We start from the raw sequence: 15,190 nt of genomic DNA on the forward strand, positions 1-15,190 counted from the left end.
AGGCGCCTTTTACGAGTGGAAAGCCTGGCCACATCCGAATGGCCTCGATCGGGGTGTTTGGTCCTTGATTTAAAGAAAGCATTTGACTCGGTGGAATGGCCTTACCTGCTGCAAGTGCTGAAGAAGTTTGATTTGGGAGATGCCTATCTCCGGATGGTGGAACTCGTCTACCAAGGGCCAGTAGTGTGCATACGCACAGGCAGGCTTTTATCAGACTTGGTCCGAGTCCGCAGAGGCCCCCCAATCTTTGCTCTCATAATGGAGCCCCTGGCGGCACAACTTCGCACCTCTGGCGCGGAGTGGGGTATCCCTTCGGCCGATGGGATACACTCGGTGTCGCTATACACAGATGATCTCTTGATTTATGTCAAGGATCTGACTCGCTTTCCACGTGTGCTAACCTCTATATTCAGTGACTTTGGTGACGTATCGGGCCTTCGCGTCAACTGGTCCAAATCAGGAGTAAACTCTTTTGCTCCGGACACACCAGAAACTGATATTGTAGTGATGAACGAGAGACTCGCCTGGTACTTAGCCGTCTTCCGCTATTTAGGAATCCGCATTTATCGTGACCCCGCCGACTTACTGGAGGGTAACCTCGTGAGAGCCACATTTCATCACTCCAAGCTCAGGTGACATTTTGGAACGCCCTGCCACTGAATGTCCCCAGTTGGATTACCCTTACTAAAATGATTGTGCTGCCTAAGCTGTTGTACTTCTACGCCAACCTGCCTGTGTATGTCCCGACCAGAATTTTCCGGGAACTGGAAACACTGACCAGGGGGCTAATCTGGAATACGGGGCGACCCAGAGTTGTGCTGAGGACACTATATGCTGCGACGATGCACGGGGGGTTGTCTGTCCCTAACCAGGAGCTCTACTACCTGGCAGCGCAGCTGCAATGGGTTGCCTACTGGTTGAGCGGCAAGAATTTGAGTGACACAAGACATCGACTGACACCGTCATGACAGTGGCTCAGATACACAAGCTGTTTCACCCCCTAGCTAAGAAACGCTGACCAGATCAGTTGCATCCTGCTGTTGCGAGGAAGTGCTATGTAAGAAGCCTAAAACTCACTAATTCTGTCATACCTTATGCCACTAATTTACCACTATTGGGGACACCTTGGGAGGGATGCACGCTCACAGAGGCAGCGCTGAGTGCTTGGACAAACGCAGATTTAGACAGTTTGGGAGACCTCTTTGCAGAGGGCACTCTACTTTCGTTTGAGTCCCTGGTAGCCGACACGGTGGAGAAGTGTGGCTCATTGGTTAGAGCGGCAGACCTTGATGCAGAGGTCTAGCCCGGGACCAGGGTTCAATTCCCCGCCTCGGCGGGTCTTGGGCTCAAAATTCCACGGACCTGATAATTCTCACCTCGGTGCCTATTCCAATCATGGAGTCCCACTCTGCAACCCTGGGCAATAGCTTGTTTAATCTCCACAATGGCCCCCACAACGCTAAGGATGCCTGGCCTCCACCTTGGGGGTGCCCAGGAGTGGACACCTCACAGGGAAAGCCAGGATGGGTTCCACAGCGGTATTTGTACAAGCGCCTTGAGACCCTTGCGGGTGAGTAGTGCGCTATACAAGTATCAATTTACATTTTAATTTACATTTACACGGGGATACCTCCTGGACAATTTCTGACACATGCAACACTTATCCGACTGCTAACACAAGCTTGGGGTGACCTAACAGTGGAACTACTGACGCACTTACTGATCCAATACCTGCATGTGATGGGCAATGGTTCTCACATAATACATTGGCTCGCCCAAGCACTACATACGCACGCGCAATTTCGCCACAACGCCTACGAGACAAATGGACTATTGACAGAGGCCGCGCCTGGACAGATAAGGAATGGGCGTTGGTGCTAGCTGGGACCAGGCGTGTCCCACGCAACTCCCGTTTCAAGATTATACAGTATTATATTGTGCACCGTGCATACCTATCCCCAGATAAAATTAATAGATACTTTGGCCTAGACTCATCGGCATGCCCCAGATGCGGACTTGTAGATGCGGAACTGCTCCACATGCTCTGGGCCTGCCCTCTTCTGAATGAATATTGGAAATTAGTGTCGACCTCATTGACAACGGCAACAGGGAGTGACTTGCCACACACCTGGGAGGCTTGCCTCCTGGGACTTTTCAAATGAACAGTACAGACGAAAATGCGGGCTAGATTCTGGGACCTGGGGCTGGTCTCTGCGAAACGCCTCATTACCAAACGATGGAAAAACAGTATACACCCACAAGCCATACACTGGCGTACTTCGTTTGATAATTGGGCGAGGGCGTACACTTTAGCTCTACACAGAGAGGAGACAGAGGGATTGCGCATGTTCCCTATAGCACATGACTGGGATAATGCCTTGACCGCTTACCACCGAGTGTGTCTACAGAACGGTATCATCTAGACCTAGGTGCACCAGCACCGCTGACATGTCTGTACCCCCTGTCTTTACCCCCCTCCCTCCCCCACTACCCCAAGCTCTCCATCCCTCTCCCCCTCCCCCACCCCTTACCCCCCCACTCACCACGCAGATATTACCCCACTGTAAACCTCAGATTGGACCTTTAGATTGGCCTTCCTGACCTTCCCCCCCCTCTTCCTTATCCCGCCTACGGTGCTTTGCATCCTGCAGCCCCGTGCGTAAACACGACACCACACATGTCTGATCTTGACCGACCCGACTGAACCACACATTCATAGATTTGACCACGCCCAGTCTTTGATCTTTATAATCCCAGGTTGTTGTTCACAGTTTTTAGTTTTGAGCAAACTTTGAATATACACTGCATTGTTGTCACACTTGTTTTTCCACGGTACCAGAGATATAAGATATCTGTTGCACCAACCTGTTCATTCCTTTGGAGGGGAGTTGAGGAACGAATAGTTTATTCAGTGAACTGCTGTTGTTGATATGCGATAAATTGTCTAGACTTGATGTGCAACTATAACAAACGACCCTGTCATACTGTGTACACCACTTTGCCTTTATTATAGTGTCTTTTATATATATACATTAATGCACCTGAACAACTGCAGAGACATGTAAGGACTATATTGTACACTACTTATGACATTACTTCCCGTCTGTGTATTTGTCAAAAGAATAACTAAAAAATGCAATAAAAGATATTCAAACAAAAAAATCAGATGTAGTTTAGACTAAATTTGCAAGTATATTGAAATACATAAATACATGCTCTAAAGAGACCACAATAAAAATAATAAACAGACGTTTAGGCACTCTACAGATAGAATGCAACAAATTACAGTCATGAAAGATGAACAGGAAAATTAATGACTCCTGCAATATATATATATTCAGAGATTAAAATGGGGTATCCTCTAGAATATATGCAAAAGACATTTCTAAGCAACAAGAAAATAATAAACAAATATAACCAATAATGGCACAAGGGAACAACAAAGAATTCACATTCATGGCCAAAAGATGGTTAATTTGACAGAGACCTCATTGCACACACACTAATATTTATCAGGATATATTTATAAAGGAACGATATTAAATAAAAGACAGTTCATTCATATTTTATGGTCTATATTTAACAGCTCTGTGAATCAAGAAGAGGTGTCAATTAAAAACCTCCCTTGAGGATAAGCATAAGGACACAGAGGCAGGGCCCACATCACCCCCCACATCCCCTGCATATGAGGATGTGTCTCAGCAGCAGGATATGAAAACCCACCAGAAGTACAAAATCCTACAACTAATAAACAAAGCTCAAAAGGGGTACAGACACAGGGATTAGGATTAGCTCAAAGAAATGTGGGACTGGACCTAAAATTGGAAGGTGGAGAACAGGGCACCTTTTATGTAGAATAAATGAAGAAGGACATGACGGGCTAAAAAATTCAGTACATAAGTGGGTACAGTATGAGGAGCGAAGAGATGCTGTCTCAAAAGACAAACAAGACACAGAGGAAGAAGGGGAAGAACTAGAAGAACTAATACACATGCCAACACAAGCACAGTCACACTATTCCTCGATGCCCGCATCCCACATATACTCATGTCAGGGGTTATACATAATAATCATAATAATATGCCACCACCAACACAAATGACATTGCAGATACAGAAGTAGGAGAAAACAGAGACAATACAGCAGCAAGGATGAGAATTGTAAACTTCAATGAAGTAGTAGACAGGTTACAGGTAGTTAAGACAGCAAGCAAGAAGACCACAAATGACTGCTAAAAGTATTAGCTCAGCTGCTAATGCTGCATTAATTGTAAGAGATAAGGATAGAGTAAGAAGTAGAAATCTCACACCTAAACAAATAATATCTGAAAAAGAAGGGCATATGTATGCGAACACCTCCTGCAATTATTTACCTGGATGAACAAAAGGTTAGATCCCACAGAGACCATGGCCCAGGGAAGCATCATTTGACCCAGATGACATGGCAATAGCGAAACTATGCATCAGAGGTGGGGAGGGGGACCCAGACTGGGATTATGATTATATGCAAAAATGTCTAACAGTTTGGGGAAAATATTCAATAGGACAATCTAGAAGCCAAACTCAACAACAGATCCGAGGCAGGGAAGGATATAATGATATGGACACCTATACAATACATAGAATAATGCAGTTACCATTAATTCAGAAAGGAGCCGGTCAGCTAAAATATATTTCATGGCTACAAATGGACAAAGAAGGACTGAAAAACAAGTTATCACTATTGTCAGATGGGGCAAATAAGTTGATCAGTAGCTTTGAGAGACAATCTGCAGGGATGACCTTAGATGATAGCCAAACTGACAACATTTTCAAAACCGGTAGAATTCCAGGAGTAACACTCACAGAGAATACGTTTGATGGATCTCAATTTAACAATTCCAGAACAGAAATATCGGACGTACTAAGGAAAAGCTATCCCAATAAACCAGATACAGGAGACATGATGTCAGAGACAATGAGATGAAAATGTAACAGATTATGCCAGTAGAATGAAAGAGAGGTGGAGTCAAGAGACAGTAAAAGAATAAGAGAATGAAGGAAGTAACACCATATTCTTTTATAACATAGTAAAAAGAGGGGTACTACCAGATGTTCAGGCCAATTTAAAGAATATAGCGAGGTTGGAAACAAAGCACTCAATGGAAATCCTGACGCATATTGTACTTTTACAAAAAGAAGGTAGAACAGTAGAAAGAAAAACAGATGGAAAATGAAAGAGCAGCTGCCAGTGCAGTACTTCATAATTTAAAAAATACAGTAACGTAAGGGGCAATATTGGCTGCAGTGGCACCCCAAAGGTAATGTTACAACTGCAGCAGCAAAATGACAAAGGGAACCAGTCAAGAACTGGAAGGGAAAGAGGAAGTCTTAGAGGAAATATGGGCAAATGAAAGACGCTAGAATGCTTCTACTATCGAAACATGGGCAAATACAAGAAAGCAAGCATGCAGGCACAGAAATCTAGATATAGGGGTAGGGACAGCAGACACAGAACACATATTTGCAAACTAACTTGATACAGGGGCAAAGCAACAAATTGTGAGCCTACCCACGCAAAATAACTTCCAAGGTTATCTGAATCAGGGTCCATAAATCCAGCAGCAACAGAATAATGCCCTGAACCAGCAAAGACAAGGAGGGATGGTACTGATGACAGGAACAAAACCATTCAATGGGACTATAGGACAATAACCAACAACAACAGTACATGCAATGAAAGGGCCCACAGAGCATACCAATGTGTCCAGTTCTATTGGTAACACACAGATCAGATGAGGAACCGACTGTGACAGTTGCAATACACAAAATTCCATACACCTTCCTAACAGATACAGGGGCAACAAAATAATGCATCAAAGAAGGAAAAAAAACCTTATCAAATACAACTATGGACACGCCGGGATTCTCTGGGGTCGTGAATAGGATTCCATTTACAGAAACAGTTGATATGGAAATAGGAGGAGCTTTGGTGGATATAAAACTTTTATTCTGACCATCATCTCCAGCTAATCTCTTAGGAAGGGATTGGGGCCAGATATATGACCCTACCAATTTGCGAGTCACAAATTGTGTCAATTTGCAACTTGCAAATAGGAATGTACAACAGTGTCTCAGACACTGTTTGCGATTCCTAATGGGGTCGCAAATTGCATGCCTCATTAATAGACATGAGGCAGGTGCAATTTACGACCCCATTAGGAATGGCTAGCACTCCCAGGGATGGTGGCCTGCTGGGATCAACAGACCACCATATCTATGTCTGCTTTTTAAATAAAGCATTTTTTTTAATGCAGCCCGTTTTCCTTAAAGGAAAAAAAGATGCATTTAAAAAAGAAAAATGAAACGTTTCTGTTTCATTTTTTAAGAGCAGGCAGTGGTCTGTAAAGGGGAAGGAGTCCCCTGGGGACCTCTTCCCATTTGGAGTGGTTTACCAACTTCTTGATGTAGTGGTAAACTGTGAGTTTTTTGCGACTGCAATTGCAGTTGCAAAACAAGAATATATTGAAGTGCAAGTTGCTATTTGGAAGTCACCCCCTTGGCACGCCCCTTCCTAATAGCGTGTCACAAACCCTATTTTGAGAGTCTGTAATAGGTTACTGACTCGCAAAATAGGGGTTGTACATGGGGCAGACCAATTTTACAGTTGTGAACAGGCCAATTTCCTGTTTGCGACCGCAAACAACAATCATACATCTGACCCTTGATGTCCAAACCAAGGGGCTCATTAGGATGGCGGACGGAAGAGCCACCGCGGCCCTGGATTAGGCGGAAAAAGCCTTTTCCGTGTCCGCCTGCCGCGGACACTCCGTCCGCCATATCAGGATAGGAAAACGTGTCAAATTTCCGTCCGCGACGGAAAAGCACGCACCGCCGTCGAACTACACACGACCACGCGGCGGACGGAACACATCCGGAGGCTCCGCCGTACGTACTGACGTCTAAGACCGTCCCCCAAATCAAGATGGCGGAAAATACACATAAAACCGCAGCGGAAATACAACCTGTCTGAACACGGCGGATTCCCCACAGCGAAGAAAAGAGACATAGCAGAGAGACCCACCACAAGCTGCTCGCCACCATGGACCCAGCGCTACACGCTTTCCCGATGCTCTTCGTGATCCACCACGTCCTAGTCTTGGCCCACCATCGACGCCGACGCAGGTAAGGCACAGACCATTGGCTGCATGGAGGGGAATACCTGCAAGGGTCGTGACGTAGGGAGGGGGAGTGTCATGTTACCCAAACCACTGATGAGAAGCAAATAGAAATACACATTTGTAGTACGCAAGCATGAATGACAACGACAAACCACGAGACTTGATAGACTACCTTTATTGCACATAATAGGGGTATAATCACAGTGTATGCGTGAGCATGGGCAAAGTGGGCACCAGAGCAGCTACATCAGAGGCAGCATGTGAGAGGGCAGAATGCAGTATCAGAACATCAACAGGGCATTGTGGAGTACAGAGCAGGTACATCAGAGGCAGCACATCAGAGGGCAGAATGCAGTATCAGAACATCAACAGGGCATTGTGGAGTACAGAGCAGCTACATCAGAGGCAGCACATCAGAGGGCAGAATGCAGTATCAGAACATCAACAGGGCATTGTGGAGTACAGAGCAGCTACATCAGAGGCAGCACATCAGAGGGCAGAATGCAGTATCAGAACATCAACAGGGCATTGTGGAGTACAGAGCAGCTACATCAGAGGCAGCACATCAGAGGGCAGAATGCAGTATCAGAACATCAACAGGGCATTGTGCCCAACAGAGCAGGTACATCAGAGGCAGCATGTGAGAGGGCAGAATGCAGTATCAGAACATCAACAGGGCATTGTGGAGTACAGAGCAGGTACATCAGAGGCAGCACATCAGAGGGCAGAATGCAGTATCAGAACATCAACAGGGCATTGTGGAGTACAGAGCAGCTACATCAGAGGCAGCACATCAGAGGGCAGAATGCAGTATCAGAACATCAACAGGGCATTGTGGAGTACAGAGCAGCTACATCAGAGGCAGCACATCAGAGGGCAGAATGCAGTATCAGAACATCAACAGGGCATTGTGCCCAACAGAGCAGGTACATCAGAGGCAGCATGTGAGAGGGCAGAATGCAGTATCAGAACATCAACAGGGCATTGTGGAGTACAGAGCAGGTACATCAGAGGCAGCACATCAGAGGGCAGAATGCAGTATCAGAACATCAACAGGGCATTGTGGAGTACAGAGCAGCTACATCAGAGGCAGCACATCAGAGGGCAGAATGCAGTATCAGAACATCAACAGGGCATTATGGAGTACAGAGCAGCTACATCAGAGGCAGCACATCAGAGGGCAGAATGCAGTATCAGAACATCAACAGGGCATTGTGCCCAACAGAGCAGGTGCATCAGAGGCAGCATGTGAGAGGGCAGAATGCAGTATCAGAACATCAACAGGGCATTGTGGAGTACAGAGCAGCTACATCAGAGGCAGCACGTGAGAGGGGCCAAGTGCATCAACAGTCCATAGCACTGAACAGGTCCATCAGAGGCAGCACGTGAGAGGGGCCAAGTGCAACAACAGTCCATAGCACTGAACAGGTCCATCAGAGGCAGCACATCAGAGGGCAGAATGCAGTATCAGAACATCAACAGGGCATTGTGGAGTACAGAGCAGCTACATCAGAGGCAGCACGTGAGAGGGGCCAAGTGCATCAACAGTCCATAGCACTGAACAGGTCCATCAGAGGCAGCACGTGAGAGGGGCCAAGTGCAACAACAGTCCATAGCACTGAACAGGTCCATCAGAGGCAGCACGTGAGAGGGGCCAAGTGCATCAACAATCCATAGCACTGAACAGGTCCATCAGAGGCAGCACGTGAGAGGGGCCAAGTGCATCAACAGTCCATAGCACTGAACAGGTCCATCAGAGGCAGCACGTGAGAGGGGCCAAGTGCAACAACAGTCCATAGCACTGAACAGGTCCATCAGAGGCAGCACGTGAGAGGGGCCAAGTGCAACAACAGTCCATAGCACTGAACAGGTCCATCAGAGGCAGCACATCAGAGGGCAGAATGCAGTATCAGAACATCAATAGGGCATTGTGGAGTACAGAGCAGGTACATCAGAGGCAGCACATCAGAGGGCAGAATGCAGTATCAGAACATCAACAGGGCATTGTGGAGTACAGAGCAGGTCCATCAAAGGCAGCACATCAGAGGGCAGAATGCAGTATCAGAACATCATCAGGGCATTGTGGAGTACAGAGCAGCTACATCAGAGGCAGCACAAGTACGTGTCCCAACCAACCCGTCCCAGGGACCACAAGAGTGCAACGCAGTTCTCAATGGACACACCATGTGAAATAACATTTGAGTGAAGTGATCAGCACCTTACATCACAGAATCAGGGGGACTGCGTGAACTACCTGCCTCGGACACACTGCCAGCACCAGCAACAGGAGTGTGAGACACAGCCACAGCCCGAGTGACACACACATGGGCCACGGACCCAGACACACTGCCAGCACCAGCAACAGGAGTGTGAGACACAGCCACAGCCCGAGTGACAGACAAATGTGCCACGGACCCAGACACACTGCCAGCACCAGCAACAGGAGTGTGAGACACAGCCACAGCCCGAGTGACAGACACATGTGCCACGGACCCAGACACACTGTCAGCACCCGCAACAGGAGTGTGAGACACAGCCACAGCCTGAGTTACAGACACATGGGCCACACACCCAGACACACTGCCAGCATCAGCAACAGGAATGTGAGACACAGCCACAGATGTAGTCACTGACACGTGACCCACTGACCCAGACAGACTGCCAGCACCAGAAACAGGAGTGTGCAACACAGCCACAGATCTACTCACTGACACGTGAGCCATAGACCCAGATACACTGCCAGGACCAGCAACAGGAGAGGGCACAACAGAGACTGTGGCACTACATGATGCTTGACAGCCAACAACATACACAGTGCCACTATCTGATACATGAGAGTCAACTGCACCTGCGCCACTGGGACCACTGAAATGATGAGCCACAGGGCTGTATGGGCCAGGAGGCAGGGTGGCCCTGGGAGCTGGGGATAGCTGACCTTGAGCGACATCGGGGTGGGCAGGTGTCAATGGTGTGTGTCTGCGTTTCTTAAGGATGTGTGAGTGCACCCTGGACAGGACAGGACTGCCAAGTGGTGGGGACTCTAAAGAATTATCACCCACCATAGGTGGAGCATCTGCAGCCGGGGATCGGGTTTCTGGGGACGTGCTGGAGCCTGCTTGTCGTTTGCTGTGTGCCTGCCGCCTGGACTCAGATTCATGTGTAATGGGGGATGCAACAACAGGGGACTCCCTCCTCTGCTTCTGACTGGGCTGGATGGGAGTGGAGGTATGGGGGACTCCGCCGCGGAGACATCTGTTTGGCGTTCAGTTGAAAACATCAGCCTCAGTGCAGCCAGGGGTGAAGTATGCCTGTCCTTGATTGCGCCATTGTCCATGCTAGAAGCCTTGTCCGTAGGATGTGCCTTATCCTTAGGTGGAGTGTTGTCTCTGGATTTTGCCTGTGCCCTGGTCGCCGCCCTGTTCCTGCCAGCAGACTTGTCGTCTGTGGTGCACCTGTCTCCAGTAGACACCTGCTCTCTGTGTGTGTCCCTGGCCTTGGGAGATGGACCTTGCTCTGTTGTGTGCCTGTCCTTGGGAGTCTCCCTGCTCTTAGGAGGTGCCTTTGTCTTTTGACTGTCCTTGTCTTTGGAAGGGTCCCTTTCCTCTGTTGTGGGCCTGCCCTTGGGAGTCTCCCTGCTCTTAGGAGGTGCCTTTGTCTTTTGACTGTCCTTGTCCTTGGGAGGGTCCCTTTCCTCTGTTGTGGGCCTGCCCTTGGGAGTCTCCCTGCTCTTAGGAGGTGCCTTTGTCTTTTGACTGTCCTTGTCTTTGGAAGGGTCCCTTTCCTCTGTTGTGGGCCTGCCCTTGGGAGTCTCCCTGCTCTTAGGAGGTGCCTTTGTCTTTTGACTGTCCTTGTCCTTGGGAGGGTCCCTTTCCTCTGTAGTGGGCCTGCCCTTGGGAGTCTCCCTGCTCTTAGGAGGTGCCTTTGTCTTTTGACTGTCCTTGTCCTTGGGAGGGTCCCTTTCCTCTGTTGTGGGCCTGCCCTAGGGAGTCTCCCTGCTCTTAGGAGGTGCCTTTGTCTTTTGACTGTCCTTGTCTTTGGGAGGGTCCCTTTCTTCTGTTGTGTGCCTGTCCTTGGGAGTCTCCCTGCTCTTAGGAGGTGCCTTTGTCTTTTGACTGTCCTTGTCTTTGGAAGGGTCCCTTTCCTCTGTTGTGGGCCTGCCCTTGGGAGTCTCCCTGCTCTTAGGAGGTGCCTTTGTCTTTTGACTGTCCTTGTCCTTGGGAGGGTCCCTTTCCTCTGTTGTGGGCCTGCCCTTGGGAGTCTCCCTGCTCTTAGGAGGTGCCTTTGTCTTTTGACTGTCCTTGTCTTTGGGAGGGTCCCTTTCCTCTGTTGTGGGCCTGCCCTTGGGAGTCTCCCTGCTCTTAGGAGGTGCCTTTGTCTTTTGACTGTCCTTGTCCTTGGGAGGGTCCCTTTCCTCTGTTGTGGGCCTGCCCTTGGGAGTCTCCCTGCTCTTAGGAGGTGCCTTTGTCTTTTGACTGTCCTTGTCCTTGGGAGGGTCCCTTTCCTCTGTTGTGGGCCTGCCCCTGGGAGTCTCCCTGCTCTTAGGAGGGTCCTTTGTCTTTTGAGTGGCCTTGTCCAGGGGACTGTCCATGGACTTGTGAGTATCCCTTGCCTTGGGAGTACCTTTTGTGTTGAATGCCTGTGTAGCTCCTGAAGGCATGTCCCCCAACAACACTTGTGGATCGTGTGTGTGTACACCAGTGTATCTGACGTTGTCTTCGTGAACAGATTTAGCTGATCTAGGGGATGGGGTCTGAGCCCTGACATGCTGTCTGACGCTGCTTTTAGTGCAATAACCTGTATTTGAGTCCTGCTCAGAATAATCACTACCCCCTGAGACATCCAGTGGTGTAGATGGGGAAACAGAAGTAGCACCCTGTCCATGCGACTGTACTATTGCAGACGACACACTGCTTGCCAATGACTGCACTGTCCTGTGTAGACCAGCAAGATCGCCATGCATCCCTTCCATGAATACCACCACCTGCCCCAACTTCCTATCATGGTCTTGGAAAGCATTTGTCATATTGGTCTGTCCCACACACAGCTGTCGCAGCAGATCAACGGCCTCAGCACACAGTGCATTTTGGCTCACCGTGGCAGGGGCAGCGGTGCCTGCACCGAACGCCACTCTGCTCCCCCTACTCCTGCGGCCACGAACAGTACATGGTGCAGTTGGCGGAAGTGTGGGCCCTGTGTGCTGTCTTCCGACAGAAGGTGATGATTGCCCACTCCCAGTCTGTGACAACAGTGCAGGCTCACCAAGAGTTTCCGAAGATGAGGACGATGGTGTCTCCACATGCGAGTCCTCAGGGACGGTCCTGTCCCCCTCTCCGGCGCTGCCCTCCTCTGTGTCAGTCTGCGTGTGTGCGAAGTCTGACCCGGACTCATTTCCTCGACTAATCTCCTCAGTCTGTGGCTGAGTGTCCTCTGTCATAGCTGAAATGCACATAAAAGAGGTGTAAGTCATGGGCACACTCACGTACAGAAGGACAAGGATTGCCAAATTCCATAGCTGACAAAGTAATTGTAGCCCCCATCCTGCACACGGCCCACCTCTACCAGTCATCCTCACATTACATAAGCGTTGGTGGCCGTGACACATGTACAGCATGCGGACAGGGCAGAAGCACGTACATCTGCACACATTTCCTGCCATGGGGCCATGGACCACTAGGGGATGTGCTTCAACACTCCACTACTAAGCAATTGGCGTGTCAACATGGCGGACCTGGATGTCAAATGACACCCACCCAATGGGACCAACATGGCATCACAGAGATACATACGCAACACGGAACTCAATACTGTGTCTGTGCACCAATACATGCATTGCACTCACAAGTTTCCTACACAGACAGTATGCTCACCGCTAGTTTGCTGTTGATCGACACTCAGACGTTCGGACAGTTCAGGATGCGTCACTGCAATGATACGGTGCATGAGAGGGGTCATGGAGCGTCGGGCCACACGGGGCGTCCTTGGAATCATCCCCAGTGTCACTTCCGCTACATTCTTGCTCAGCCTGGAAATGTCGTCCCAGCGTTTGTGGCAGTGTGTATGTCGTCTGTTGCACCCCCCAATGCCCGTACTTCCCGTGCAATGCTCCTCCACACGTCCTTGCGAAGGTGCAGCTTGACCTACCATGATGGGAGACAAAAGGGTGTAAGTCAGTGGACAGTTGGCCTGTCACACACATAGGGGCAACACGTATCTGTCAGCAGCCATGCACAATCCGGAACATATGTCGAGCCCACAGTACACAGCTAAGATTGCAGTAGGCAGGATCATTTGGCCCCCTCATGCACACCAACATGTCCCACACTGCACTTACCACCCGTCCGGGTGCGCCGTAGAGGCGTCCATAGTTGCGGAGCACACCGTCCACGAGGACATCAAGCTCCGCGGCGGTGAAGGGACGAGACCGGATCTCTTTGCCTCTCGACATGGCAAGATCACGGAGTATGGCACTAGAGCAGCAGTCGGTGGTCAGCTCAGCAGCAGCAGCAGGTCGAGGTGATGGTCACAGGCAGCAGTCGGTGGTCAGCTCAGCAGCAGCAGCAGGTCGAGGTGATGGTCACAGGCAGCAGTCGGTGGTCAGCTCAGCAGCAGCAGCAGGTCGAGGTGATAGTCACAGGCAGCAGTCGGTGGTCAGCTCAGCAGCAGCAGCAGGTCGAGGTGATGGTCACAGGCAGCAGTCGGTGGTCAGCTCAGCAGCAGCAGCAGGTCGAGGTGAACAGGCAGCACTGGTCCCCAGGGTAGGATGTGCGATTTTGGCCAACACACATATATAGGGCCCTCAGCACGTGTCAGTGGCATACGTCGCAAGCAATTGGTCAGCCCTGGAAGCGTGTTCGTGAAATGGGCCAATGACTGGCACTGTTGTTGCGGTGCACTGCTTCCGCTACTTGCGATTGGGCATATGCGGCCAGAGTCCCTCTTCCCATTGGCTGCATGTGCACGGACCGTCACGGGCACACATCGGCAACCGCACGTGCAAGCTTCAGGCACGGATGCTTCAGTTGCAACAATGTTCTATCACTGGCGCCACCATGGCGGGGCACGTACTCAGCGGGGGAGGTGCAGGCCTATACACCCTTTAGAAGTACTCAATGGACATGCCAGTTCATGTCCCCTCTTACAGTCACATTGCATCATCCACCGTACACCGGCCGGAGCGGCCGGGCCAAGGATGGCCGTGCCGGCCATGTACACAACCGCCGTGCCAGGCCGGGCCTAGGACGGCCGTGCCGGCCATGTACACAACCGCCGTGCCAGGCCATGTACACAACCGCCGTGCCGGCCATGTACACAACCGCCGTGCCAGGCCATGTACACAACCGCCGTGCCGGCCATGTACACAACCGCCGTGCCAGGCCGGGCCTAGGATGGCCGTGCCGGCCATGTACACAACCGCCGTGCCAGGCCATGTACACAACCGCCGTGCCGGCCATGTACACAACCGCCGTGCCAGGCCATGTACACAACCGCCGTGCTGGCCATGTACACAACCGCCGTGCCAGGCCATGTACACAACCGCCGTCCTAGGCCCGGCCTGGCACGGCGGTTGTGGACATGGCCTGGCACGGCGGTTGTGTACATGGCCGGCACGGCCGTCCTAGGCCCGGCCTGGCACGGCGGTTGTGGACATGGCCGGCACGGCCGTCCTAGGCCCGGCCGCTCCGGCCGGTGTACGGTGGATGATGCAATGTGACTGTAAGAGGGGACATGAACTGGCATGTCCATTGAGTACATCTAAAGGGTGTATAGGCCTGCACCTCCCCCGCTGAGTACGTGCACCGCCATGGTGGCGCCAGTGATAGAACATTGTTGCAACTGAAGCATCCGTGCCTGAAGCTTGCACGTGCGGTTGCCGATTTGTGCCCGTGACGGTCCGTGCACATGCAGCCAATGGGAAGAGGGACGCTGGCCGCGTATGGCCTTTGGGAAGTAGCGGAAGTTGTGCACCGCCATGGCGGCACCAATTATGTTATCTTGTCAGACGCTGCACCGTGATGTGTTGTGTGCAGTTGC

This window comes from Lissotriton helveticus, chromosome 6 (assembly GCF_964261635.1).
Source record: "Lissotriton helveticus chromosome 6, aLisHel1.1, whole genome shotgun sequence".
Lineage (NCBI taxonomy): Eukaryota > Metazoa > Chordata > Amphibia > Caudata > Salamandridae > Lissotriton > Lissotriton helveticus.